The following is a 27,588-nucleotide window of genomic DNA, read 5'->3' on the forward strand; positions in this document are numbered from 1 at the left end:
CAAGGAGAAAGAAGCTGTCTGAGAAACATCTTTGTGTTCTGTGAAATCATCTCACAGAGTTACAGCTTTCCCCTCAAGAAGCCTTTCGCTAAGACAGTACTTGTGGAATTGGCAAGGTGATATTTGGAAGCCCGTAGAGGGCTATGGTGAAAAAGGAAATATCCTCAGATGAAATCTGCAAAGAAGCTTTCTGAGAAACTGCTTAGTGTTCTGGTAATTCATCTAACAGAGTTACTTCTGTATTTCGTGTATCTCTTTGCTAGCCTTATTTCTCTGGAAATCTGAGAATAGATATTTCGGATCCCTTTGAAGACTATAGGGCCAAAGGAAATATTCCTCCGATAACAAAGAGAAAGAAGCTTTCTGAGAAGCTTCTTTGTGTTCCGTGAAATCATCTCACAGAGTTACAGCTTTCCCCTCAAGAAGCCTTTTGCTAAGACAGTTCTTGTGGAATTTTCAAAGTGATATTTCGAAGCCCATAGAGGGCTATGCTGAAAAAGGAAATATCCTGACAGGAAATCTGGAAAAGGCTTTCTGAGAATCTGCTCTGAGATGTGTGACTTCCACTCACAGAGTTACATCTGTATTCCGTGGATCTCTTTGCTAGCCTATTTCTGTGGAATCTGAGAACAGATATTTCGGATCCCTTTGAAGACTATAGGGCCAAAGGAAATATCCTCCGATAACAAAGAGAAAGAAGCTTTCTGAGAATCTTCTTTGTGTTCTGTGAAATCATCTCATAGAGTTTCAGCTTTCCCCTCAAGAAGCCTTTCGCTAAGACAGATCTTGTGGAATTGGCCAAGTGATATTTGGAAGCCCATAGACGGCTTCGGTGAATAAGGAAATATCCTCAGATGAACTCTGGAAAGAAGCTTTCTGTGAAACTGCTTAGTGTTCTGGTAATTCGTCTCACAGAGTTACATCTGTATTTCGTGGATGTCTTTGCTAGCCTTATTACTGTGGAATCTGAGAACAGATATTTCGGATCCCTTTTGAGACTGTAGGGCTAAAGGAAATATCCTCCGATAACAAAGAGAAAGAAGCTTTCTGAGAAACTTCTTTGTGTTCTGTGAAATCATCTCACAGAGTTACAGCTTTCCTCTCAAGAAGCCTTTCGCTGAAACAGTACTTGTGGAATTGGCAAAGTGATATTTGGAAGCCCATAGAGGGCTATGGTGAAAAAGGAAATATCCTCAGATGAAATCTGGAAAGAAGCTTTCTGAGAAACTGCTTAGTGTTCTGATAATTCATCTAACAGAGTTACTTCTGTATTTTGTGGATCTCTTTGCTAGCCTTATTTCTGTGGAATCTGAGAATAGATATTTCGGATCCCTTTGAAGACTATAGGGCCAAAGGAAATATCCTCCGATAACAAAGAGAAAGAGGCTTTCTGAGAAACTTCTTTGTGTTCTGTGAAATCATTTCACAGAGTTACAGCTTTCCCCTCAAGAAGCCTTTCGCTAAGACAGATCTTGTGGAATTGGCCAAGTGATATTTGGAAGCCCATAGAGGGCTACGGTGAATAAGGAAATATCCTCAGATGATCTCTGGAAAGAAGCTTTCCTTGAAACTGCTTAGTGTTCTGGTAATTCGTCTCACAGAGTTACATCTGTATTTCGTGGATCTCTTTGCTAGCCTTATTACTGTGGAATCTGAGAACAGATGTTTCGGATCCCCATGGAGACTGTAGGGCTAAAGGAAATATCCTCCGATAACAAAGAGAAAGAAGCTTTCTGAGAAACTTCTTTGTGTTCTGTGAAATCATCTCACAGAGTTAAGGCTTTACCCTCAAGAAGCCTTTCGCTAAGACAGTTCTTGTGGAATTGGCAAAGTGATATTTGGAAGCCCATAGAGGGCTATGGTGAAAAAGGAAATATCCTCAGATGAAATCTGGAAAGAAGCTTTCTGAGAAACTGCGTAGTGTTCTGTAATTCATCTCACAGAGTTACATCTGTATTTCGTGGATCTCTTTGCTAGCCTTATTTCTGTGGAATCTGAGAACAGATATATCTGATCCCTTTGAAGACCATAGGGCCAAAGGAAATATCCTCCGAAAACAAAGAGAAAGAATCTTTCTGAGAAACTTCTTTGTGTTCTGTGAAATCATCTCACAGAGTTACAGCTTTCCCCTCAAAAAGCCTTTCGCTAAGACAGTTCTTGTGGAATTGGCAAAGTGATATTTGGAAGCCCGTAGAGGGCTATGGTGAAAAAGGAAATATCCTCAGATGAAATCTCGAAAGAAGCTTTCTGAGAAACTGCTTAGTGTTCTGTTAATTCATTTCACAGAGTTACATCTGCATTTCGTGGATCTCTTTGCTAGCCTTATTTCTGTGGAACCTGAGAACAGATATTTCGGATCCCTTTGAAGACTATAGGGCCAAAGGAAATATCCTCCGATAACAAAGAGAAAGAAGCTTTCTGAGAAACTTCTTTGTGTTCTGTGAAATCATCTCACAGAGTTACAGCTTTCCCCTCAAGAAGCCTTTCGCTGAGACAGTACTTGTGGAATTGGCAAAGTGATATTTGGAAGCCCATAGATGGCTATTGTGAAAGAGGAAATATCCTCAGATGAAATCTGGAAAGAAGCTTTCTGAGAAACTGCTTAGTGTTCTGTGAATTCATCTCACAGAGTTACATCTGTATTTCCTGGATCTCTATGCTAGCCTTATTTCTGTGGAATCTGAGAACAGATATTTCGGATCCCGAGGAGACTGTAGGGCCAAAGGAAATATCCTCCGATAACAAAGGGAAGGAAGCTTTCTGAGAAACTTCTTTGTGTTCTGTGAAATCATCTCACAGAGTTACAGCTTTCCCTTCAAGAAGCCTTTCGCTAAGACAGTACTTGTGGAATTGGCAAAGTGATGTGTGGAAGCCCATAGAGGGCTATGGTGAAAAAGGAAATATCCTCAGATGAAATCTGGAAAGAAGCTTTCTGAGAAACTGCTTAGTGTTCTGTTAATTCATCTCACAGAGTTACATCTGTATTTCGAGGATCTCTTTGCTAGCCTTATTTCTGTGGAATCTGAGAACAGATATTTCGGATCCCTTTGAAGACTATAGGGCCAAAGGAAATATCCTCCGATAACAAAGAGAAAGAAGCTTTCTGAGAAACTTCTTTGTGTTCTGTGAAATCATCTCACAGAGTTACAGCTTTCCCCTCAAGAAGCCTTTCACTAAGACAGTTCTTGTGGAATTGGCAAAGTGATATTTGGAAGCCCATAGAGGGCTACGGTGAAAAAGGAAATATCCTCAGATGAAATCTGGAAAGAAGCTTTCTGAGAAACTGCTTAGTGTTCTGTTAATTCATCTCACAGAGTTACATCTGTATTTCGTGGATCTCTTTGCTAGCCTTATTTCTGTGGAATCTGAGAACAGATATTTCTGATCCCTTTGAAGAACATAGGGCCAAAGGAAATATCCTCCTATAAAAAAGAGAAAGAAGCTTTCTGAGAAACTTCTTTGTGTTCTGTGAAATCATCTCACAGAGTTACAGCTTTCCCTTCAAGAAGCCTTTCGCTAAGACAGTCCTTGTGGAATTGGCAAAGTGATATGTGGAAGCCCATAGAGGGCTATGGTGAAAAAGGAAATATCCTCAGATGAAACCTGGAAAGAAGCTTTCTGAAAAACTGCTTAGTGTTCTGTTAATTCATCTCACAGAGTTACATCTGTATTTCGTGGATCTCTTTGCTAGCCTTATTTCTGTGGAATCTGAGAACAGATATTTCGGATCCCGAGAAGACTGTAGGGCCAAAGGAAATATTCTCCAATAACAAAGTGAAAGAAGCTTTCTTAGAAACTTCTTTGTGTTCTGTGAAATCATCACAGAGAGTTACAGCTTTCCCCTCAAGAAGCCTTTTGCTGAGACAGTACTTGTGGAATTGGCAAAGTGATATTTGGAAGCCCATTAAGGACTATGGTGAAAAAGGAAATATCCTCAGATGAAATCAGGAAAGAAGATTTCTGAGAAACTCCTTAGTGTTCTGTTAATTCATTTCACAGAGTTACATCTGTGTTTCGTGGATCTCTTTGCTAGCCTTATTTCTGTGGGATCTGAAAACAGATATTTCGGATCCCTTTGAAGACTATAGGGCCAAAGCAAATATCCTCCGATAACAAAGAGAAAGAAGCTTTCTGAGAATCTTCTTTGTGTTCTGTGAAATCATCTCACAGAGTTACAGCTTTCCCCTCAAGAAGCCTTTCGCTAAGACAGTTCTTGTGGTATTGGCAAAGTGATATTTGGAAACCCATAAAAGGCTATGGTGAAAAAGGAAATATCGTCAGATGAAATCTGGAAAAAAGCTTTCTGAGAAACTGCTTAGTGTTCTGTTAATTCATCTCACAGAGATGCATCTGTATTTCGTGGATCTCTTTGCTAGCCTTATTTCTGTGGAATCTGAGAACAGATATTTCGGATCCCTTTGAAGACTATAGGGCCAAAGGAAATATCCTCCGATAAAAAAGGAAAGAAGCTTTCTGAGAAACTTCTTTGTGTTCTGTGAAATCATCTCACAGAGTTAAGGCTTTACCCTCAAGAAGCCTTTCGCTAAGACAGTTATTGTGGAATTGGCAAAGTGATATTTGGAAGCCCATAGAGGGCTATGGTGAAAAAGGAAATATCCTCAGATGAAATCTGGAAAGAAGCCTTCTGAGGAACTGCTTAGTGTTCTGTTAATTCATCTCACAGAGTTACATCTGTATTTCGTGGATCTCTTTGCTAGCCTTATTTCTGTGGAATCTGAGAACAGATATTTCGGATCCCGTGGAGACTCTAGGGCCAAAGGAAATATCCTCCGATAACAAAGAGAAAGAAGCTTTCTGAGAAACTTTTTTGTGTTCTGTCAAATCATATCACAGAGTTAAGGCTTTACACTCAAGAAGTTTTCGCTAAGACAGTTCTTGTGGAATTGGCAAAGTGATATTTGGAAGCCCATAGAGGGCTACGGTGAAAAAGGAAATATCCTCAGATGAAATCTGGAAAGAAGCTTTCTGAGAAACTGCTTAGTGTTCTGTTAATTCATCGCACAGAGTTACATCTGTATTTCGTGGATCTCTTTGCTAGCCTTATTTCTGTGGAATCTGAGAACAGATATTTCGGATCCCGAAGAGACTGTAGGGCCAAAGGAAATATCCTCCGATAACAAAGAGAAAGAAGATTTCTGAGAAACTACTTTGTGTTCTGTGAAATCATCTCACAGAGTTACAGCTTTCCCCTCAAGAAGCCTTTCGCTACGACTCTTCTTGTGGAATTGGCAAAGTGGTATTTGGAAGCCCATAGAGGGCTATGGTGAAAAAGGAAATATCCTCAGATGAAATCTGGAAAGAAGCTTTCTGAGAAACTGCTTAGTGTTCTGTTAGTTTATCTCACAGAGTTACATCTGTATTTCGTGGATCTCTTTGCTAGCCTTATTTCTGTGGAATCTGAGAACAGATATTTCGGATCCCTTTGAAGACCATAGGGCCAAAGGAAATATCCTCCGATAACAAAGAGAAAGAAGCTTTCTGAGAAACTTCTTTGTGTTCTGTGAAATCATCTCACAGAGTTACAGCTTTCCCCCCAAGAAGCCTTTCGCTAAGACAGATCTTGTGGAATTGGCAAAGTGATATTTGGAAGACCATAGAGGGCTATGGTGAAAAAGGAAATATCCTCAGATGAAATCTGGAAAGAAGCTTTATGAGAAACTGCTTAGTGTTCTGTTAATTCATCTCGCAGAGTTACATCTGTATTTCGTGGATCTCTTTGCTAGCCTTATTTCTGTGGAACCTGAGAACAGATATTTCGGATCCCGAAAGACTGTAGGGCCAAAGGAAATATCCTCCGATAACAAAGAGAAAGAAGCTTTCTTAGAAACTTCTTTGTGTTCTGTGAAATCATCACACAGAGTTACAGCTTTCCCCTCAAGAAGACTTTCGCTGAGACAGTACTTGTGGAATTGGCAAAGTGATATTTGGAAGCCCATAGAGGGCTATGGTGAAAAAGGAAATATCCTCAGATGAAATCTGGAAAGAAGATTTCTGAGAAACTGCTTAGTGTTCTGTTAATTCATCTCACAAAGTTACATCTGTATTTCGTGGATCTCTTTGCTAGCCTTATTTCTGTGGAATCTGAAAACAGATATTTCGGATCCCTTTGAAGACTATAGGGCCAAAGGAAATATCCTCCGATAACAAAGAGAAAGAAGCTTTCTGAGACTCTTCTTTGCGTTCTGTGAAATCATCTCACAGAGTTACAGCTTTCCCCTCAAGAAGCCATTCGCTAAGACAGTTCTTGTGGAATGGGCAAAGTGATATTTGGAAACCCATAGAGGGCTATGGTGAAAAAGGAAATATCCTCAGAACAAATCTGGAAAGAAGCTTTCTGAGAAACTGCTTAGTGTTCTGTTAATTCGTCTCACAGAGTTACATCTGTATTTCGTGGATCTCTTTGCCAGCCTTATTTCTGTGGAATCTGAGAACAGATATTTCGGATCCCTTTGGAGACTGTAGGGCTAAAGGAAATATCCTCCGATAACAAAGAGAAAGAAGCTTACTGAGAAACTGCTTAGTGTTATCTTAATTCATCTCACAGAGTTACATCTGTATTTCGTGGATCTCTTTGCTAGCCTTATTTCTGTGGAATCTGAGAACAGATATTTCGGATCCCTTTGAAGACTAAAGGGCCAAAGGAAATATCCTCCGATAACAAAGAGAAAGAGGCTTTCTGAGAAATTTCTTTGTGTTCTGTGAAATCATCTCACAGAGTTACAGCTTTCCCCTCAAGAAGCCTTTCGCTGAAATATTATTTGTGGAATTGGCAAAGTGATATTTGGAAGCCCATAGAGGGCTATGGTGAAAAAGGAAATATCCTCAGATGAAATCTGGAAAGAAGCTTTCTGAGAAACTGCTTAGTGTTCTGGTAATTCATCTAACAGAGTTACTTCTGTATTTCGTGGATCTCTTTGCTAGCCTTATTTCTCTGGAAATCTGAGAATAGATATTTCGGATCCCTTTGAAGACTATAGGGCCAAAGGAAATATCCTCCGATAACAAAGAGAAAGAAGCTTTCTTAGAAGCTTCTTTGTGTTCCGTGAAATCATCTCACAGAGTTACAGCTTTCCCCTCAAGAAGCCTTTTGCTAAGACAGTTCTTGTGGAATTTTCAAAGTGATATTTCGAAGCCCATAGAGGGCTATGCTGAAAAAGGAAATATCCTGACAGGAAATCTGGAAAAGGCTTTCTGAGAATCTGCTCTGAGATGTGTGACTTCCACTCACAGAGTTACATCTGTATTTCGTTTATCTCTTTGCTAGCCTTATTTCTGTGGAATCTGAGAACAGATATTTCGGATCCTGTGAAGACTATAGGGCCAAAGGAAATATCCTCCGATAACAAAGAGAAAGAAGCTTTCTGAGAAACTTCTTTGTGTTCTGTGAAATCACCTCACAGAGTTACAGCTTTCCCCCCAAGAAGCCTTTCGCTAAGACAGATCTTGTGGAATTGGCAAAGTGATATTTGGAAGACCATAGAGGGCTATGGTGAAAAAGGAAATATCCTCAGATGAAATCTGGAAAGAAGCTTTATGAGAAACTGCTTAGTGTTCTGTTAATTCATCTCGCAGAGTTACATCTGTATTTCGTGGATCTCTTTGCTAGCCTTATTTCTGTGGAACCTGAGAACAGATATTTCGGATCCCGAAAGACTGTAGGGCCAAAGGAAATATCCTCCGATAACAAAGAGAAAGAAGCTTTCTTAGAAACTTCTTTGTGTTCTGTGAAATCATCACACAGAGTTACAGCTTTCCCCTCAAGAAGACTTTCGCTGAGACATTACTTGTGGAATTGGCAAAGTGATATTTGGAAGCCCATAGAGGGCTATGGTGAAAAAGGAAATATCCTCAGATGAAATCTGGAAAGAAGATTTCTGAGAAACTGCTTAGTGTTCTGTTAATTCATCTCACAAAGTTACATCTGTATTTCGTGGATCTCTTTGCTAGCCTTATTTCTGTGGAATCTGAAAACAGATATTTCGGATCCCTTTGAAGACTATAGGGCCAAAGGAAATATCCTCCGATAACAAAGAGAAAGAAGCTTTCTGAGACTCTTCTTTGCGTTCTGTGAAATCATCTCACAGAGTTACAGCTTTCCCCTCAAGAAGCCATTCGCTAAGACAGTTCTTGTGGAATGGGCAAAGTGATATTTGGAAACCCATAGAGGGCTATGGTGAAAAAGGAAATATCCTCAGAACAAATCTGGAAAGAAGCTTTCTGAGAAACTGCTTAGTGTTCTGTTAATTCGTCTCACAGAGTTACATCTGTATTTCGTGGATCTCTTTGCCAGCCTTATTTCTGTGGAATCTGAAAACAGATATTTCGGATCCCTTTGGAGACAGTAGGGCTAAAGGAAATATCCTCCGAGTAGAAAGAGAAAGAAGCTTTCTGAGAAACTCCTTTGTGTTCTGTGAAATCATCTCACACAGTTACAGCTTTCCCCTCAAGAAGCCTTTCGCTGAGACAGTTCTTGTGGAATTGAAAAGTGATATTTCGAAGCCCATAGACGGCTATGGTGAAAAAGAAAATATCCTCAGATGAAATCTGGAAAGAAGCTTTCTGAGAAACTGCTTAGTGTTCTGGTAATTCATCTCACAGAGTTACATCTGTATTTCATGGATCTCTTTGCCAGCCTTATTTCTGTGGAATCTGAGAACAGATATTTCGGATCCCTTTGGAGACTGTAGGGCTAAAGGAAATATCCTCCGATAACAAAGAGAAAGAAGCTTACTGAGAAACTGCTTAGTGTTATCTTAATTCATCTCACAGAGTTACATCTGTATTTCGTGGATCTCTTTGCTAGCCTTATTTCTGTGGAATCTGAGAACAGATATTTCGGATCCCTTTGAAGACTAAAGGGCCAAAGGAAATATCCTCCGATAACAAAGAGAAAGAGGCTTTCTGAGAAATTTCTTTGTGTTCTGTGAAATCATCTCACAGAGTTACAGCTTTCCCCTCAAGAAGCCTTTCGCTGAAATATTATTTGTGGAATTGGCAAAGTGATATTTGGAAGCCCATAGAGGGCTATGGTGAAAAAGGAAATATCCTCAGATGAAATCTGGAAAGAAGCTTTCTGAGAAACTGCTTAGTGTTCTGGGAATTCATCTCACAGTGTTACATCTGTATTTCGTGGATCTCTTTGCTAGCCTTATTTCTGTGGAATCTGAGAACAGATAATTCGGATCCCTTTGAAGACTACAGGGCCAAAGGAAATATCCTCCGGTAACAAAGAGAAAGAAGCTTGGTGAGAAACTTCTTTGTGTTCTGTGAAATCATCTCACAGAGTTACAACTTTCCCCTCAAGAAGTCTTTCGCTAAGACAGTTCTTGTGGAATTGGCAAAGTGGTATTTGGAAGCCCATAGAGGGCTATGGTGAAAAAGGAAATATCCTCAGATGAAATCTGGAAAGAAGCTTTCTGAGAAACTGCTTAGTGTTCTGTTAATTCATCTCACACAGTTACATCTGTATTTCGTGGATCTCTTTGCTAGCCTTATTTCTGTGGAATCTGAGAACAGATATTTCGGATCCCTTTGAAGACCATAGGGCCAAAGGAAAGATCCTCCGATAACAAAGAGAAAGAAGCTATCTGAGAAACTTCTTTGTGTTCCGTGAAATCATCTCACAGAGTTACAGCTTTCCCCTCAAGAAGCCTTTTGCTAAGAGAGTTCTTGTGGAATTTTCAAAGTGATATTTCGAAGCCCATAGAGGGCTATGCTGAAAAAGGAAATATCCTCACAGGAAATCTGGAAAAACCTTTCTGAGAATCTGCTCTGATATGTGTGACTTCCACTCACAGAGTTACATCTGTATTCCGTGGATCTCTTTGCTAGCCTTATTTCTGTGGAATCTGAGAACAGATATTTCGGATCCCTTTGAAGACTATAGGGCCAAAGGAAATATCCTCCGATAACAAAGAGAAAGAAGCTTTCTGAGAATATTCTTTGTGTTCTGTGAAATCATCTCAGAGAGTTACAGCTTTCCCCTCAAGAAGCCTTTCCCTAAGAGAGATCTTGTGGAATTGGCCAAGTGATATTTGGAAGCCCATAGAGGGCTACGGTGAATAAGGAAATATCCTCTGATGAACTCTGGAAAGAAGCTTTCTGAGAAACTGCTTAGTGTTCTGGTAATTCGTCTCACAGAGTTACATCTGTATTTCGTGAATCTCTTTGCTAGCCTTATTACTGTGGAATCTGAGAACAGATATTTCGGATCCCTTTGGAGACTGTAGGGTTAAAGGAAATATCCTCCGATAACAAAGAGAAAGAAGCTTTCTTAGAAACTTCTTTGTGTTCTGTGAAATCATCTCACAGAGTTACAGCTTTCCTCTCAAGAAGCCTTTCGCTGAGACAGTACTTGTGGAATTTGCAAAGTGATATTTGGAAGCCCATTGAGGGCTATGGTGAAAAAGGATATATCCTCAGATGAAATCTGGAAAGAAGCTTTCTGAGAAACTGCTTAGTGTTCTGGTAATTCATCTCACAGAGTTACATCTGTATTTCGTGGATATCTTTGCCAGCCTTATTTCTGTGGAATCTGAGAACAGATATTTCGGATCCCGTTGGAGACTGTGGGGCTAAAGGAAATGTCCTCCGATAACAAGGAGAAAGAAGCTGTCTGAGAAACATCTTTGTGTTCTGTGAAATCATCTCACAGAGTTACAGCTTTCCCCTCAAGAAGCCTTTCGCTAAGACAGTACTTGTGGAATTGGCAAGGTGATATTTGGAAGCCCGTAGAGGGCTATGGTGAAAAAGGAAATATCCTCAGATGAAATCTGCAAAGAAGCTTTCTGAGAAACTGCTTAGTGTTCTGGTAATTCATCTAACAGAGTTACTTCTGTATTTCGTGTATCTCTTTGCTAGCCTTATTTCTCTGGAAATCTGAGAATAGATATTTCGGATCCCTTTGAAGACTATAGGGCCAAAGGAAATATTCCTCCGATAACAAAGAGAAAGAAGCTTTCTGAGAAGCTTCTTTGTGTTCCGTGAAATCATCTCACAGAGTTACAGCTTTCCCCTCAAGAAGCCTTTTGCTAAGACAGTTCTTGTGGAATTTTCAAAGTGATATTTCGAAGCCCATAGAGGGCTATGCTGAAAAAGGAAATATCCTGACAGGAAATCTGGAAAAGGCTTTCTGAGAATCTGCTCTGAGATGTGTGACTTCCACTCACAGAGTTACATCTGTATTCCGTGGATCTCTTTGCTAGCCTATTTCTGTGGAATCTGAGAACAGATATTTCGGATCCCTTTGAAGACTATAGGGCCAAAGGAAATATCCTCCGATAACAAAGAGAAAGAAGCTTTCTGAGAATCTTCTTTGTGTTCTGTGAAATCATCTCATAGAGTTTCAGCTTTCCCCTCAAGAAGCCTTTCGCTAAGACAGATCTTGTGGAATTGGCCAAGTGATATTTGGAAGCCCATAGACGGCTTCGGTGAATAAGGAAATATCCTCAGATGAACTCTGGAAAGAAGCTTTCTGTGAAACTGCTTAGTGTTCTGGTAATTCGTCTCACAGAGTTACATCTGTATTTCGTGGATGTCTTTGCTAGCCTTATTACTGTGGAATCTGAGAACAGATATTTCGGATCCCTTTTGAGACTGTAGGGCTAAAGGAAATATCCTCCGATAACAAAGAGAAAGAAGCTTTCTGAGAAACTTCTTTGTGTTCTGTGAAATCATCTCACAGAGTTACAGCTTTCCTCTCAAGAAGCCTTTCGCTGAAACAGTACTTGTGGAATTGGCAAAGTGATATTTGGAAGCCCATAGAGGGCTATGGTGAAAAAGGAAATATCCTCAGATGAAATCTGGAAAGAAGCTTTCTGAGAAACTGCTTAGTGTTCTGATAATTCATCTAACAGAGTTACTTCTGTATTTTGTGGATCTCTTTGCTAGCCTTATTTCTGTGGAATCTGAGAATAGATATTTCGGATCCCTTTGAAGACTATAGGGCCAAAGGAAATATCCTCCGATAACAAAGAGAAAGAGGCTTTCTGAGAAACTTCTTTGTGTTCTGTGAAATCATTTCACAGAGTTACAGCTTTCCCCTCAAGAAGCCTTTCGCTAAGACAGATCTTGTGGAATTGGCCAAGTGATATTTGGAAGCCCATAGAGGGCTACGGTGAATAAGGAAATATCCTCAGATGATCTCTGGAAAGAAGCTTTCCTTGAAACTGCTTAGTGTTCTGGTAATTCGTCTCACAGAGTTACATCTGTATTTCGTGGATCTCTTTGCTAGCCTTATTACTGTGGAATCTGAGAACAGATGTTTCGGATCCCCATGGAGACTGTAGGGCTAAAGGAAATATCCTCCGATAACAAAGAGAAAGAAGCTTTCTGAGAAACTTCTTTGTGTTCTGTGAAATCATCTCACAGAGTTAAGGCTTTACCCTCAAGAAGCCTTTCGCTAAGACAGTTCTTGTGGAATTGGCAAAGTGATATTTGGAAGCCCATAGAGGGCTATGGTGAAAAAGGAAATATCCTCAGATGAAATCTGGAAAGAAGCTTTCTGAGAAACTGCGTAGTGTTCTGTGAATTCATCTCACAGAGTTACATCTGTATTTCCTGGATCTCTATGCTAGCCTTATTTCTGTGGAATCTGAGAACAGATATTTCGGATCCCGAGGAGACTGTAGGGCCAAAGGAAATATCCTCCGATAACAAAGGGAAGGAAGCTTTCTGAGAAACTTCTTTGTGTTCTGTGAAATCATCTCACAGAGTTACAGCTTTCCCTTCAAGAAGCCTTTCGCTAAGACAGTACTTGTGGAATTGGCAAAGTGATGTGTGGAAGCCCATAGAGGGCTATGGTGAAAAAGGAAATATCCTCAGATGAAATCTGGAAAGAAGCTTTCTGAGAAACTGCTTAGTGTTCTGTTAATTCATCTCACAGAGTTACATCTGTATTTCGAGGATCTCTTTGCTAGCCTTATTTCTGTGGAATCTGAGAACAGATATTTCGGATCCCTTTGAAGACTATAGGGCCAAAGGAAATATCCTCCGATAACAAAGAGAAAGAAGCTTTCTGAGAAACTTCTTTGTGTTCTGTGAAATCATCTCACAGAGTTACAGCTTTCCCCTCAAGAAGCCTTTCACTAAGACAGTTCTTGTGGAATTGGCAAAGTGATATTTGGAAGCCCATAGAGGGCTACGGTGAAAAAGGAAATATCCTCAGATGAAATCTGGAAAGAAGCTTTCTGAGAAACTGCTTAGTGTTCTGTTAATTCATCTCACAGAGTTACATCTGTATTTCGTGGATCTCTTTGCTAGCCTTATTTCTGTGGAATCTGAGAACAGATATTTCTGATCCCTTTGAAGAACATAGGGCCAAAGGAAATATCCTCCTATAAAAAAGAGAAAGAAGCTTTCTGAGAAACTTCTTTGTGTTCTGTGAAATCATCTCACAGAGTTACAGCTTTCCCTTCAAGAAGCCTTTCGCTAAGACAGTCCTTGTGGAATTGGCAAAGTGATATGTGGAAGCCCATAGAGGGCTATGGTGAAAAAGGAAATATCCTCAGATGAAACCTGGAAAGAAGCTTTCTGAAAAACTGCTTAGTGTTCTGTTAATTCATCTCACAGAGTTACATCTGTATTTCGTGGATCTCTTTGCTAGCCTTATTTCTGTGGAATCTGAGAACAGATATTTCGGATCCCGAGAAGACTGTAGGGCCAAAGGAAATATTCTCCAATAACAAAGTGAAAGAAGCTTTCTTAGAAACTTCTTTGTGTTCTGTGAAATCATCACAGAGAGTTACAGCTTTCCCCTCAAGAAGCCTTTTGCTGAGACAGTACTTGTGGAATTGGCAAAGTGATATTTGGAAGCCCATTAAGGACTATGGTGAAAAAGGAAATATCCTCAGATGAAATCAGGAAAGAAGATTTCTGAGAAACTCCTTAGTGTTCTGTTAATTCATTTCACAGAGTTACATCTGTGTTTCGTGGATCTCTTTGCTAGCCTTATTTCTGTGGGATCTGAAAACAGATATTTCGGATCCCTTTGAAGACTATAGGGCCAAAGCAAATATCCTCCGATAACAAAGAGAAAGAAGCTTTCTGAGAATCTTCTTTGTGTTCTGTGAAATCATCTCACAGAGTTACAGCTTTCCCCTCAAGAAGCCTTTCGCTAAGACAGTTCTTGTGGTATTGGCAAAGTGATATTTGGAAACCCATAAAAGGCTATGGTGAAAAAGGAAATATCGTCAGATGAAATCTGGAAAAAAGCTTTCTGAGAAACTGCTTAGTGTTCTGTTAATTCATCTCACAGAGTTACATCTGTATTTCGTGGATCTCTTTGCTAGCCTTATTTCTGTGGAATCTGAGAACAGATATTTCGGATCCCGTGGAGACTCTAGGGCCAAAGGAAATATCCTCCGATAACAAAGAGAAAGAAGCTTTCTGAGAAACTTTTTTGTGTTCTGTCAAATCATATCACAGAGTTAAGGCTTTACACTCAAGAAGTTTTCGCTAAGACAGTTCTTGTGGAATTGGCAAAGTGATATTTGGAAGCCCATAGAGGGCTACGGTGAAAAAGGAAATATCCTCAGATGAAATCTGGAAAGAAGCTTTCTGAGAAACTGCTTAGTGTTCTGTTAATTCATCGCACAGAGTTACATCTGTATTTCGTGGATCTCTTTGCTAGCCTTATTTCTGTGGAATCTGAGAACAGATATTTCGGATCCCGAAGAGACTGTAGGGCCAAAGGAAATATCCTCCGATAACAAAGAGAAAGAAGATTTCTGAGAAACTACTTTGTGTTCTGTGAAATCATCTCACAGAGTTACAGCTTTCCCCTCAAGAAGCCTTTCGCTACGACTCTTCTTGTGGAATTGGCAAAGTGGTATTTGGAAGCCCATAGAGGGCTATGGTGAAAAAGGAAATATCCTCAGATGAAATCTGGAAAGAAGCTTTCTGAGAAACTGCTTAGTGTTCTGTTAGTTTATCTCACAGAGTTACATCTGTATTTCGTGGATCTCTTTGCTAGCCTTATTTCTGTGGAATCTGAGAACAGATATTTCGGATCCCTTTGAAGACCATAGGGCCAAAGGAAATATCCTCCGATAACAAAGAGAAAGAAGCTTTCTGAGAAACTTCTTTGTGTTCTGTGAAATCATCTCACAGAGTTACAGCTTTCCCCCCAAGAAGCCTTTCGCTAAGACAGATCTTGTGGAATTGGCAAAGTGATATTTGGAAGACCATAGAGGGCTATGGTGAAAAAGGAAATATCCTCAGATGAAATCTGGAAAGAAGCTTTATGAGAAACTGCTTAGTGTTCTGTTAATTCATCTCGCAGAGTTACATCTGTATTTCGTGGATCTCTTTGCTAGCCTTATTTCTGTGGAACCTGAGAACAGATATTTCGGATCCCGAAAGACTGTAGGGCCAAAGGAAATATCCTCCGATAACAAAGAGAAAGAAGCTTTCTTAGAAACTTCTTTGTGTTCTGTGAAATCATCACACAGAGTTACAGCTTTCCCCTCAAGAAGACTTTCGCTGAGACAGTACTTGTGGAATTGGCAAAGTGATATTTGGAAGCCCATAGAGGGCTATGGTGAAAAAGGAAATATCCTCAGATGAAATCTGGAAAGAAGATTTCTGAGAAACTGCTTAGTGTTCTGTTAATTCATCTCACAAAGTTACATCTGTATTTCGTGGATCTCTTTGCTAGCCTTATTTCTGTGGAATCTGAAAACAGATATTTCGGATCCCTTTGAAGACTATAGGGCCAAAGGAAATATCCTCCGATAACAAAGAGAAAGAAGCTTTCTGAGACTCTTCTTTGCGTTCTGTGAAATCATCTCACAGAGTTACAGCTTTCCCCTCAAGAAGCCATTCGCTAAGACAGTTCTTGTGGAATGGGCAAAGTGATATTTGGAAACCCATAGAGGGCTATGGTGAAAAAGGAAATATCCTCAGAACAAATCTGGAAAGAAGCTTTCTGAGAAACTGCTTAGTGTTCTGTTAATTCGTCTCACAGAGTTACATCTGTATTTCGTGGATCTCTTTGCCAGCCTTATTTCTGTGGAATCTGAGAACAGATATTTCGGATCCCTTTGGAGACTGTAGGGCTAAAGGAAATATCCTCCGATAACAAAGAGAAAGAAGCTTACTGAGAAACTGCTTAGTGTTATCTTAATTCATCTCACAGAGTTACATCTGTATTTCGTGGATCTCTTTGCTAGCCTTATTTCTGTGGAATCTGAGAACAGATATTTCGGATCCCTTTGAAGACTAAAGGGCCAAAGGAAATATCCTCCGATAACAAAGAGAAAGAGGCTTTCTGAGAAATTTCTTTGTGTTCTGTGAAATCATCTCACAGAGTTACAGCTTTCCCCTCAAGAAGCCTTTCGCTGAAATATTATTTGTGGAATTGGCAAAGTGATATTTGGAAGCCCATAGAGGGCTATGGTGAAAAAGGAAATATCCTCAGATGAAATCTGGAAAGAAGCTTTCTGAGAAACTGCTTAGTGTTCTGGTAATTCATCTAACAGAGTTACTTCTGTATTTCGTGGATCTCTTTGCTAGCCTTATTTCTCTGGAAATCTGAGAATAGATATTTCGGATCCCTTTGAAGACTATAGGGCCAAAGGAAATATCCTCCGATAACAAAGAGAAAGAAGCTTTCTTAGAAGCTTCTTTGTGTTCCGTGAAATCATCTCACAGAGTTACAGCTTTCCCCTCAAGAAGCCTTTTGCTAAGACAGTTCTTGTGGAATTTTCAAAGTGATATTTCGAAGCCCATAGAGGGCTATGCTGAAAAAGGAAATATCCTGACAGGAAATCTGGAAAAGGCTTTCTGAGAATCTGCTCTGAGATGTGTGACTTCCACTCACAGAGTTACATCTGTATTCCGTGGATCTCTTTCCTAGCCTATTTCTGTGGAATCTGAGAACAGATATTTCGGATCCCTTTGAAGACTATAGGGCCAAAGGAAATATCCTCCGATAACAAAGAGAAAGAAGCTTTCTGAGAATCTTCTTTGTGTTCTGTGAAATCATCTCATAGAGTTTCAGCTTTCCCCTCAAGAAGCCTTTCGCTAAGACAGATCTTGTGGAATTGGCCAAGTGATATTTGGAAGCCCATAGACGGCTTCGGTGAATAAGGAAATATCCTCAGATGAACTCTGGAAAGAAGCTTTCTGTGAAACTGCTTAGTGTTCTGGTAATTCGTCTCACAGAGTTACATCTGTATTTCGTGGATGTCTTTGCTAGCCTTATTACTGTGGAATCTGAGAACAGATATTTCGGATCCCTTTTGAGACTGTAGGGCTAAAGGAAATATCCTCCGATAACAAAGAGAAAGAAGCTTTCTGAGAAACTTCTTTGTGTTCTGTGAAATCATCTCACAGAGTTACAGCTTTCCTCTCAAGAAGCCTTTCGCTGAAACAGTACCTGTGGAATTGGCAAAGTGATATTTGGAACCCATAGAGGGCTATGGTGAAAAAGGAAATATCCTCAGATGAAATCTGGAAAGAAGCTTTCTGAGAAACTGCTTAGTGTTCTGATAATTCATCTAACAGAGTTACTTCTGTATTTTGTGGATCTCTTTGCTAGCCTTATTTCTGTGGAATCTGAGAATAGATATTTCGGATCCCTTTGAAGACTATAGGGCCAAAGGAAATATCCTCCGATAACAAAGAGAAAGAGGCTTTCTGAGAAACTTCTTTGTGTTCTGTGAAATCATCTCACAGAGTTACAGCTTTCCCCTCAAGAAGCCTTTCGCTAAGACAGATCTTGTGGAATTGGCCAAGTGATATTTGGAAGCCCATAGAGGGCTACGGTGAATAAGGAAATATCCTCAGATGATCTCTGGAAAGAAGCTTTCCTTGAAACTGCTTAGTGTTCTGGTAATTCGTCTCACAGAGTTACATCTGTATTTCGTGGATCTCTTTGCTAGCCTTATTACTGTGGAATCTGAGAACAGATATTTCGGATCCCCATGGAGACTGTAGGGCTAAAGGAAATATCCTCCGATAACAAAGAGAAAGAAGCTTTCTGAGAAACTTCTTTGTGTTCTGTGAAATCATCTCACAGAGTTAAGGCTTTACCCTCAAGAAGCCTTTCGCTAAGACAGTTATTGTGGAATTGGCAAAGTGATATTTGGAAGCCCATAGAGGGCTATGGTGAAAAAGGAAATATCCTCAGATGAAATCTGGAAAGAAGCTTTCTGAGAAACTGCGTAGTGTTCTGTAATTCATCTCACAGAGTTACATCTGTATTTCGTGGATCTCTTTGCTAGCCTTATTTCTGTGGAATCTGAGAACAGATATATCTGATCCCTTTGAAGACCATAGGGCCAAAGGAAATATCCTCCGAAAACAAAGAGAAAGAATCTTTCTGAGAAACTTCTTTGTGTTCTGTGAAATCATCTCACAGAGTTACAGCTTTCCCCTCAAAAAGCCTTTCGCTAAGACAGTTCTTGTGGAATTGGCAAAGTGATATTTGGAAGCCCGTAGAGGGCTATGGTGAAAAAGGAAATATCCTCAGATGAAATCTCGAAAGAAGCTTTCTGAGAAACTGCTTAGTGTTCTGTTAATTCATTTCACAGAGTTACATCTGCATTTCGTGGATCTCTTTGCTAGCCTTATTTCTGTGGAACCTGAGAACAGATATTTCGGATCCCTTTGAAGACTATAGGGCCAAAGGAAATATCCTCCGATAACAAAGAGAAAGAAGCTTTCTGAGAAACTTCTTTGTGTTCTGTGAAATCATCTCACAGAGTTACAGCTTTCCCCTCAAGAAGCCTTTCGCTGAGACAGTACTTGTGGAATTGGCAAAGTGATATTTGGAAGCCCATAGATGGCTATTGTGAAAGAGGAAATATCCTCAGATGAAATCTGGAAAGAAGCTTTCTGAGAAACTGCTTAGTGTTCTGTGAATTCATCTCACAGAGTTACATCTGTATTTCCTGGATCTCTATGCTAGCCTTATTTCTGTGGAATCTGAGAACAGATATTTCGGATCCCGAGGAGACTGTAGGGCCAAAGGAAATATCCTCCGATAACAAAGGGAAGGAAGCTTTCTGAGAAACTTCTTTGTGTTCTGTGAAATCATCTCACAGAGTTACAGCTTTCCCTTCAAGAACCCTTTCGCTAAGACAGTACTTGTGGAATTGGCAAAGTGATGTGTGGAAGCCCATAGAGGGCTATGGTGAAAAAGGAAATATCCTCAGATGAAATCTGGAAAGAAGCTTTCTGAGAAACTGCTTAGTGTTCTGTTAATTCATCTCACAGAGTTACATCTGTATTTCGTGGATCTCTTTGCTAGCCTTATTTCTGTGGAATCTGAGAACAGATATTTCGGATCCCTTTGAAGACTATAGGGCCAAAGGAAATATCCTCCGATAACAAAGAGAAAGAAGCTTTCTGATAAATTTCTTTGTGTTCTGTGAAATCATTTCACAGAGTTAGAGCTTTCCCCTCAAGAAGCCTTTCGCTGAGACAGTACTTGTGGATTTGGCAAAGTGATAATTGGAAGCCCATAGAGGGCTATGGTGAAAAAGGAAATATAGTCAGATGAAATCTGGAAAGAAGCTTTCTTAGAAACTACTTAGTGTTCTGTTAATTCATCTCACAGAGTTACATCTGTATTTCGTGGATCTCTTTGCTAGCCTTATTTCTGTGGAATCTGAGAACAGATATTTCGGATCACGAGGAGTCTGTAGGGCCAAAGGAAATATCCTCCGATAACAAAGAGAAAGAAGCTTTCTGAGAAACTTCTTTGTGTTCTGTGAAATCATCTCACAGAGTTACAGCTTTCCCTTGAAGAAGCCTTTCGCTAAGACAGTTCTTGTGGAATTGGCAAAGTGATATTTGGAAGCCCATAGAGGGCTATGGTGAAAAAGGAAATATCCTCAGATGAATTCTGGAAAGAAGCTTTCTGAGAAACTGCTTAGTGTTCTGTTAATTCATCTCACAGAGTTACATCTGTATTTCGAGGATCTCTTCGCTAGCCTTATTTCTGTGGAATCTGAGAACAGATATTCCGGATCCCTTTGAAGACTATATGGCCAAAGGAAATATCCTCCGATAACAAAGAGAAAGAAGCTTTCTGAGAAACTTCTTTGTGTTCTGTGAAATCATCTCACAGAGTTAACGCTTTCCCCTCAAGAAGCCTTTCGCTAAGACAGTTATTGTGGAATTGGCAAAGTGATATATGGAAGCCCGTAGAGGGCTATGCTGGAAAAGGAAATATCCTCAGATGATCTCTGGAAAGAAGCTTTCCTTGAAACTGCTTAGTGTTCTGGTAATTCGTCTCACAGAGTTACATCTGTATTTCGTGGATCTCTTTGCTAGCCTTATTACTGTGGAATCTGAGAACAGATATTTCGGATCCCCATGGAGACAGTAGGGCTAAAGGAAATATCCTCCGATAACAAAGAGAAAGAAGCTTTCTGAGAAACTTCTTTGTGTTCTGTGAAATCATCTCACAGAGTTAAGGCTTTACCCTCAAGAAGCCTTTCGCTAAGACAGTTATTGTGGAATTGGCAAAGTGATATTTGGAAGCCCATAGAGGGCTATGGTGAAAAAGGAAATATCCTCAGATGAAATCTGGAAAGAAGCTTTCTGAGAAACTGCGTAGTGTTCTGTAATTCATCTCACAGAGTTACATCTGTATTTCGTGGATCTCTTTGCTAGCCTTATTTCTGTGGAATCTGAGAACAGATATATCTGATCCCTTTGAAGACCATAGGGCCAAAGGAAATATCCTCCGAAAACAAAGAGAAAGAATCTTTCTGAGAAACTTCTTTGTGTTCTGTGAAATCATCTCACAGAGTTACAGCTTTCCCCTCAAAAAGCCTTTCGCTAAGACAGTTCTTGTGGAATTGGCAAAGTGATATTTGGAAGCCCGTAGAGGGCTATGGTGAAAAAGGAAATATCCTCAGATGAAATCTGGAAAGAAGCTTTCTGAGAAACTGCTTAGTGTTCTGTTAATTCATTTCACAGAGTTACATCTGCATTTCGTGGATCTCTTTGCTAGCCTTATTTCTGTGGAACCTGAGAACAGATATTTCGGATCCCTTTGAAGACTATAGGGCCAAAGGAAATATCCTCCGATAACAAAGAGAAAGAAGCTTTCTGAGAAACTTCTTTGTGTTCTGTGAAATCATCTCACAGAGTTACAGCTTTCCCCTCAAGAAGCCTTTCGCTGAGACAGTACTTGTGGAATTGGCAAAGTGATATTTGGAAGCCCATAGATGGCTATTGTGAAAGAGGAAATATCCTCAGATGAAATCTGGAAAGAAGCTTTCTGAGAAACTGCTTAGTGTTCTGTGAATTCATCTCACAGAGTTACATCTGTATTTCCTGGATCTCTATGCTAGCCTTATTTCTGTGGAATCTGAGAACAGATATTTCGGATCCCGAGGAGACTGTAGGGCCAAAGGAAATATCCTCCGATAACAAAGGGAAGGAAGCTTTCTGAGAAACTTCTTTGTGTTCTGTGAAATCATCTCACAGAGTTACAGCTTTCCCTTCAAGAACCCTTTCGCTAAGACAGTACTTGTGGAATTGGCAAAGTGATGTGTGGAAGCCCATAGAGGGCTATGGTGAAAAAGGAAATATCCTCAGATGAAATCTGGAAAGAAGTTTTCTGAGAAACTGCTTAGTGTTCTGTTAATTCATCTCACAGAGTTACATCTGTATTTCGTGGATCTCTTTGCTAGCCTTATTTCTGTGGAATCTGAGAACAGATATTTCGGATCCCTTTGAAGACTATAGGGCCAAAGGAAATATCCTCCGATAACAAAGAGAAAGAAGCTTTCTGATAAATTTCTTTGTGTTCTGTGAAATCATTTCACAGAGTTAGAGCTTTCCCCTCAAGAAGCCTTTCGCTGAGACAGTACTTGTGGATTTGGCAAAGTGATAATTGGAAGCCCATAGAGGGCTATGGTGAAAAAGGAAATATAGTCAGATGAAATCTGGAAAGAAGCTTTCTTAGAAACTACTTAGTGTTCTGTTAATTCATCTCACAGAGTTACATCTGTATTTCGTGGATCTCTTTGCTAGCCTTATTTCTGTGGAATCTGAGAACAGATATTTCGGATCACGAGGAGTCTGTAGGGCCAAAGGAAATATCCTCCGATAACAAAGAGAAAGAAGCTTTCTGAGAAACTTCTTTGTGTTCTGTGAAATCATCTCACAGAGTTACAGCTTTCCCTTGAAGAAGCCTTTCGCTAAGACAGTTCTTGTGGAATTGGCAAAGTGATATTTGGAAGCCCATAGAGGGCTATGGTGAAAAAGGAAATATCCTCAGATGAATTCTGGAAAGAAGCTTTCTGAGAAACTGCTTAGTGTTCTGTTAATTCATCTCACAGAGTTACATCTGTATTTCGAGGATCTCTTTGCTAGCCTTATTTCTGTGGAATCTGAGAACAGATATTCCGGATCCCTTTGAAGACTATATGGCCAAAGGAAATATCCTCCGATAACAAAGAGAAAGAAGCTTTCTGAGAAACTTCTTTGTGTTCTGTGAAATCATCTCACAGAGTTAAGGCTTTCCCCTCAAGAAGCCTTTCGCTAAGACAGTTATTGTGGAATTGGCAAAGTGATATATGGAAGCCCGTAGAGGGCTATGCTGGAAAAGGAAATATCCTCAGATGATCTCTGGAAAGAAGCTTTCCTTGAAACTGCTTAGTGTTCTGGTAATTCGTCTCACAGAGTTACATCTGTATTTCGTGGATCTCTTTGCTAGCCTTATTACTGTGGAATCTGAGAACAGATATTTCGGATCCCCATGGAGACTGTAGGGCTAAAGGAAATATCCTCCGATAACAAAGAGAAAGAAGCTTTCTGAGAAACTTCTTTGTGTTCTGTGAAATCATCTCACAGAGTTAAGGCTTTACCCTCAAGATGCCTTTCGCTAAGACAGTTATTGTGGAATAGGCAAAGTGATATTTGGAAGCCCATAGAGGGCTATGGTGAAAAAGGAAATATCCTCAGATGAAATCTGGAAAGAAGCTTTCTGAGAAACTGCTTAGTGTTCTGTTAATTCATTTCACAGAGTTACATCTGGATTTCGTGGATCTCTTTGCTAGCCTTATTTCTGTGGAATCTGAGAACAGATATTTCAGATCCCTTTGAAGACTATAGGGCCAAAGGAAATATCCTCTGATAACAAAGAGAAAGAAGCTTTCTGAGAAACTTCTTTGTGTTCTGTGAAATCATCTCACAGAGTTACAGCTTTCCCCTCAAGAAGCCTTTCGCTGAGACAGTACTTGTGGAATTGGCAAAGTGATATTTGGAAGCCCCTAGAGGGCTATTGTGAAAGAGGAAATATCCTCAGATGAAATCTGGAAAGAAGCTTTCTGAGAAACTGCTTAGTGTTCTGTGAATTCATCTCACAGAGTTACATCTGTATTTCCTGGATCTCTTTGCTAGCCTTATTTCTGTGGAATCTGAGAACAGATATTTCGGATCCCGAGGAGACTGTAGGGCCAAAGGAAATATCCTCCGATAACAAAGGAAAGGAAGCTTTCTAAGAAACTTCTTTGTGTTCTGTGAAATCATCTTCCAGAGTTACAGCTTTCCCTTCAAGAAGCCTTTCGCTAAGACAGTACTTGTGGAATTGGCAAAGTGATGTGTGGAAGCCCATAGAGGGCTATGGTGAAAAAGGAAATATCCTCAGATGAAATCTGGAAAGAAGCTTTCTTAGAAACTGCTTAGTGTTCTGTTAATTCATCTCACCGAGTTACATCTGTATTTCGTGAATCTCTTTGCTAGCCTTATTTCTGTGGAATCTGAGAACAGATATTTCGGATCCCTTTGAAGACTAAAGGGCCAAAGGAAATATCCTCCGATAACAAAGAGAAAGAAGCTTTCTGATAAATTTCTTTGTGTTCTGTGAAATCATTTCACAGAGTTAGAGCTTTCCCCTCAAGAAGCCTTTCGCTGAGACAGTACTTGTGGATTTGGCAAAGTGATAATTGGAAGCCCATAGAGGGCTATGGTGAAAAAGGAAATATAGTCAGATGAAATCTGGAAAGAAGCTTTCTTAGAAACTACTTAGTGTTCTGTTAATTCATCTTACAGAGTTACATCTGTATTTCGTGGATCTCTTTGCTAGCCTTATTTCTGTGGAATCTGAGAACAGATATTTCGGATAACGAGGAGTATGTAGGGCCAAAGGAAATATCCTCCGATAACAAAGAGAAAGAAGCTTTCTGAGAAACTTCTTTGTGTTCTATGAAATCATCTCTCAGAGTTACAGCTTTCCCTTCAAGAAGCCTTTCGCTGAGACAGTTCTTGTGGAATTGGCAAAGTGATATGTGGAAGCCCATAGAGGGCTATGGTGAAAAAGGAAATATCCTCAGATGAAATCTGGAAAGAAGCTTTCTGAGAAACTGCTTAGTGTTCTGGTAATTCATCTCACAGAGTTACATCTGTATTTCGTGGATCTCTTGGCTAGCCTTATTTCTGTGGAATCTGAGAACAGATATTTCGGATCCCTTTGAAGACTATAGGGCCAAAGGAAATATCCTCCGATAACAAAGAGAAAGAAGCTTTCTGAGAAACTTCTTTGTGTTCTGTGAAATCATCTCACAGAGTTACAGCTTTCCTCTCAAGAAGACTTTCGCTAAGACAGTTCTTGTGGAATTCGCAAAGTGATATTTGGAAGCCCATAGAGGGCTATGGTGAAAAAGGAAATATCCTCAGATGAAATCTGGAAAGAAGCTTTCTGAGAAACTGCTGAGTGTTCTGTTAATTCATTTCACAGAGTTACATCTGTATTTCGTGGATCTCTTTGCTAGCCTTATTTCTGTGGAATCTGAGAACAGATATTTCGGATGCCGAGGAGACTATAGGGCCAAAGGAAATATCCTCCGATAACAAAGAGAAAGAAGCTTTCTGAGAATCTTCTTTGTGTTCTGTGAAATCATCTCACAGAGGTACAGCTTTCCCCTCAAGAAGCCCTTCGCTGAGACAGTACTTGTGGAATTGGCAAAGTGATATTTGGAAGCCCATAGAGGGCTATGGTGAAAAAGGAAATATCCTCAGATGAAATCTGGAAAGAAGCTTTCTGAGAAACTGCTTAGTGTTCTGTTAATTCATCTCACAGAGTTACATCTGTATTTCGTGGATCTCTTTGCTAGCCTTATTTCTGTGGAATCTGAGAACAGATATTTCGGATCCCTTTGAAGACTATAGGGCCAAAGGAAATATCCTCCGATAACAAAGAGAAAGAAGCTTTCTGAGAAACTTCTTTGTGTTCTGTGAAATCATCTCACAGAGTTACAGCTTTCCCCTCAAAAAGCCTTTCACTAAGACAGTTCTTGTGGAATTGGCAAAGTGATATTTGGAAGCCCATAGAGGGCTACGGTGAAAAAGGAAATATCCTCAGATGAAATCTGGAAAGAAGCTTTCTGAGAAACTGCTTAGTGTTCTGTTAATTCATCTCACAGAGTTACATCTGTATTTCGTGGATCTCTTTGCTAGCCTTATTTCTGTGGAATCTGAGAACAGATATTTCTGATCCCTTTGAAGACCATAGGGCCAAAGGAAATATCCTCCTATAAAAAAGAGAAAGAAGCTTTCTGAGAAACTTCTTTGTGTTCTGTGAAATCATCTCACAGAGTTACAGCTTTCCCTTCAAGGAGCCTTTCGCTAAGACAGTCCTTGTGGAATTGGCAAAGTGATATGTGGAAGCCCATAGAGGGCTATGGTGAAAAAGGAAATATCCTCAGATGAAACCTGGAAAGAAGCTTTCTGAAAAACTGCTTAGTGTTCTGTTAATTCATCTCACAGAGTTACATCTGTATTTCGTGGATCTCTTTGCTAGCCTTATTTCTGTGGAATCTGAGAACAGATATTTCGGATCCCGAGAAGACTGTAGGGCCAAAGTAAATATTCTCCAATAACAAAGTGAAAGAAGCTTTCTTAGAAACTTCTTTGTGTTCTGTGAAATCATCACAGAGAGTAACAGCTTTCCCCTCAAGAAGCCTTTCGCTGAGACAGTACTTGTGGAATTGGCAAAGTGATATTTGGAAGCCCATTAAGGACTATGGTGAAAAAGGAAATATCCTCAGATGAAATCTGGAAAGAAGATTTCTGAGAAACTCCTTAGTGTTCTGTTAATTCATTTCACAGAGTTACATCTGTGTTTCGTGGATCTCTTTGCTAGCCTTATTTCTGTGGAATCTGAAAACAGATATTTCGGATCCCTTTGAAGACTATAGGGCCAAAGCAAATATCCTCCGATAACAAAGAGAAAGAAGCTTTCTGAGAATCTTCTTTGTGTTCTGTGAAATCATCTCACAGAGTTACAGCTTTCCCCTGAAGAAGCCTTTCGCTAAGACAGTTCTTGTGGTATTGGCAAAGTGATATTTGGAAACCCATAAAAGGCTATGGTGAAAAAGGAAATATCGTCAGATGAAATCTGGAAAAAAGCTTTCTGAGAAACTGCTTAGTGTTCTGTTAATTCATCTCACAGAGTTGCATCTGTATTTCGTGGATCTCTTTGCTAGCCTTATTTCTGTGGAATCTGAGAACAGATATTTCGGATCCCTTTGAAGACTATAGGGCCAAAGGAAATATCCTCCGATAACAAAGAGAAAGAAGCTTTCTGAGAAACTTTTTTGTGTTCTGTCAAATCATCTCACAGAGTTAAGGCTTTACACTCAAGAAGCTTTTCGCTAAGACAGTTCTTGAGGAATTGGCAAAGTGATATTTGGAAGCCCATAGAGGGCTACGGTGAAAAAGGAAATATCCTCAGATGAAATCTGGAAAGAAGCTTTCTGAGAAACTGCTTAGTGTTCTGTTAATTCATCGCACAGAGTTACATCTGTATTTCGTGGATCTCTTTGCTAGCCTTATTTCTGTGGAATCTGAGAACAGATATTTCGGATCCCGAAGAGACTGTAGGGCCAAAGGAAATATCCTCCGATAACAAAGAGAAAGAAGATTTCTGAGAAACTACTTTGTGTTCTGTGAAATCATCTCACAGAGTTACAGCTTTCCCCTCAAGAAGCCTTTCGCTACGACTCTTCTTGTGGAATTGGCAAAGTGGTATTTGGAAGCCCATAGAGGGCTATGGTGAAAAAGGAAATATCCTCAGATGAAATCTGGAAAGAAGCTTTCTGAGAAACTGCTTAGTGTTCTGTTAGTTTATCTCACAGAGTTACATCTGTATTTCGTGGATCTCTTTGCTAGCCTTATTTCTGTGGAATCTGAGAACAGATATTTCGGATCCCTTTGAAGACCATAGGGCCAAAGGAAATATCCTCCGATAACAAAGAGAAAGAAGCTTTCAGTGAAACTTCTTTGTGTTCTGTGAAATCATCTCACAGAGTTACATCTTTCCCCTCAAGAAGCCTTTTGCTAAGACAGTTCTTGTGGAATTGGCAAAGTGATACTTGGCAGCCCATAGAGGGCTATCATGAAAAAGGAAATATCCTTAGATGAAATCTGGAAAGAAGTTTTCTGAGAAACTGCTTAGTGTTCTGTTAATTCATCTCACAAAGTTACATCTGTATTTCGTGGTTCTCTTTGCTAGCCTTATTTCTGTGTAATCTGAGAACAGATATTTCGGATCCCTTTGAAGACTATAGGACCAAAGGAAATATCCCATGATAACAAAGAGAAAGA

Source organism: Macaca mulatta, chromosome X (genome assembly GCF_049350105.2).
Source record: "Macaca mulatta isolate MMU2019108-1 chromosome X, T2T-MMU8v2.0, whole genome shotgun sequence".
Taxonomy (NCBI): domain Eukaryota; kingdom Metazoa; phylum Chordata; class Mammalia; order Primates; family Cercopithecidae; genus Macaca; species Macaca mulatta.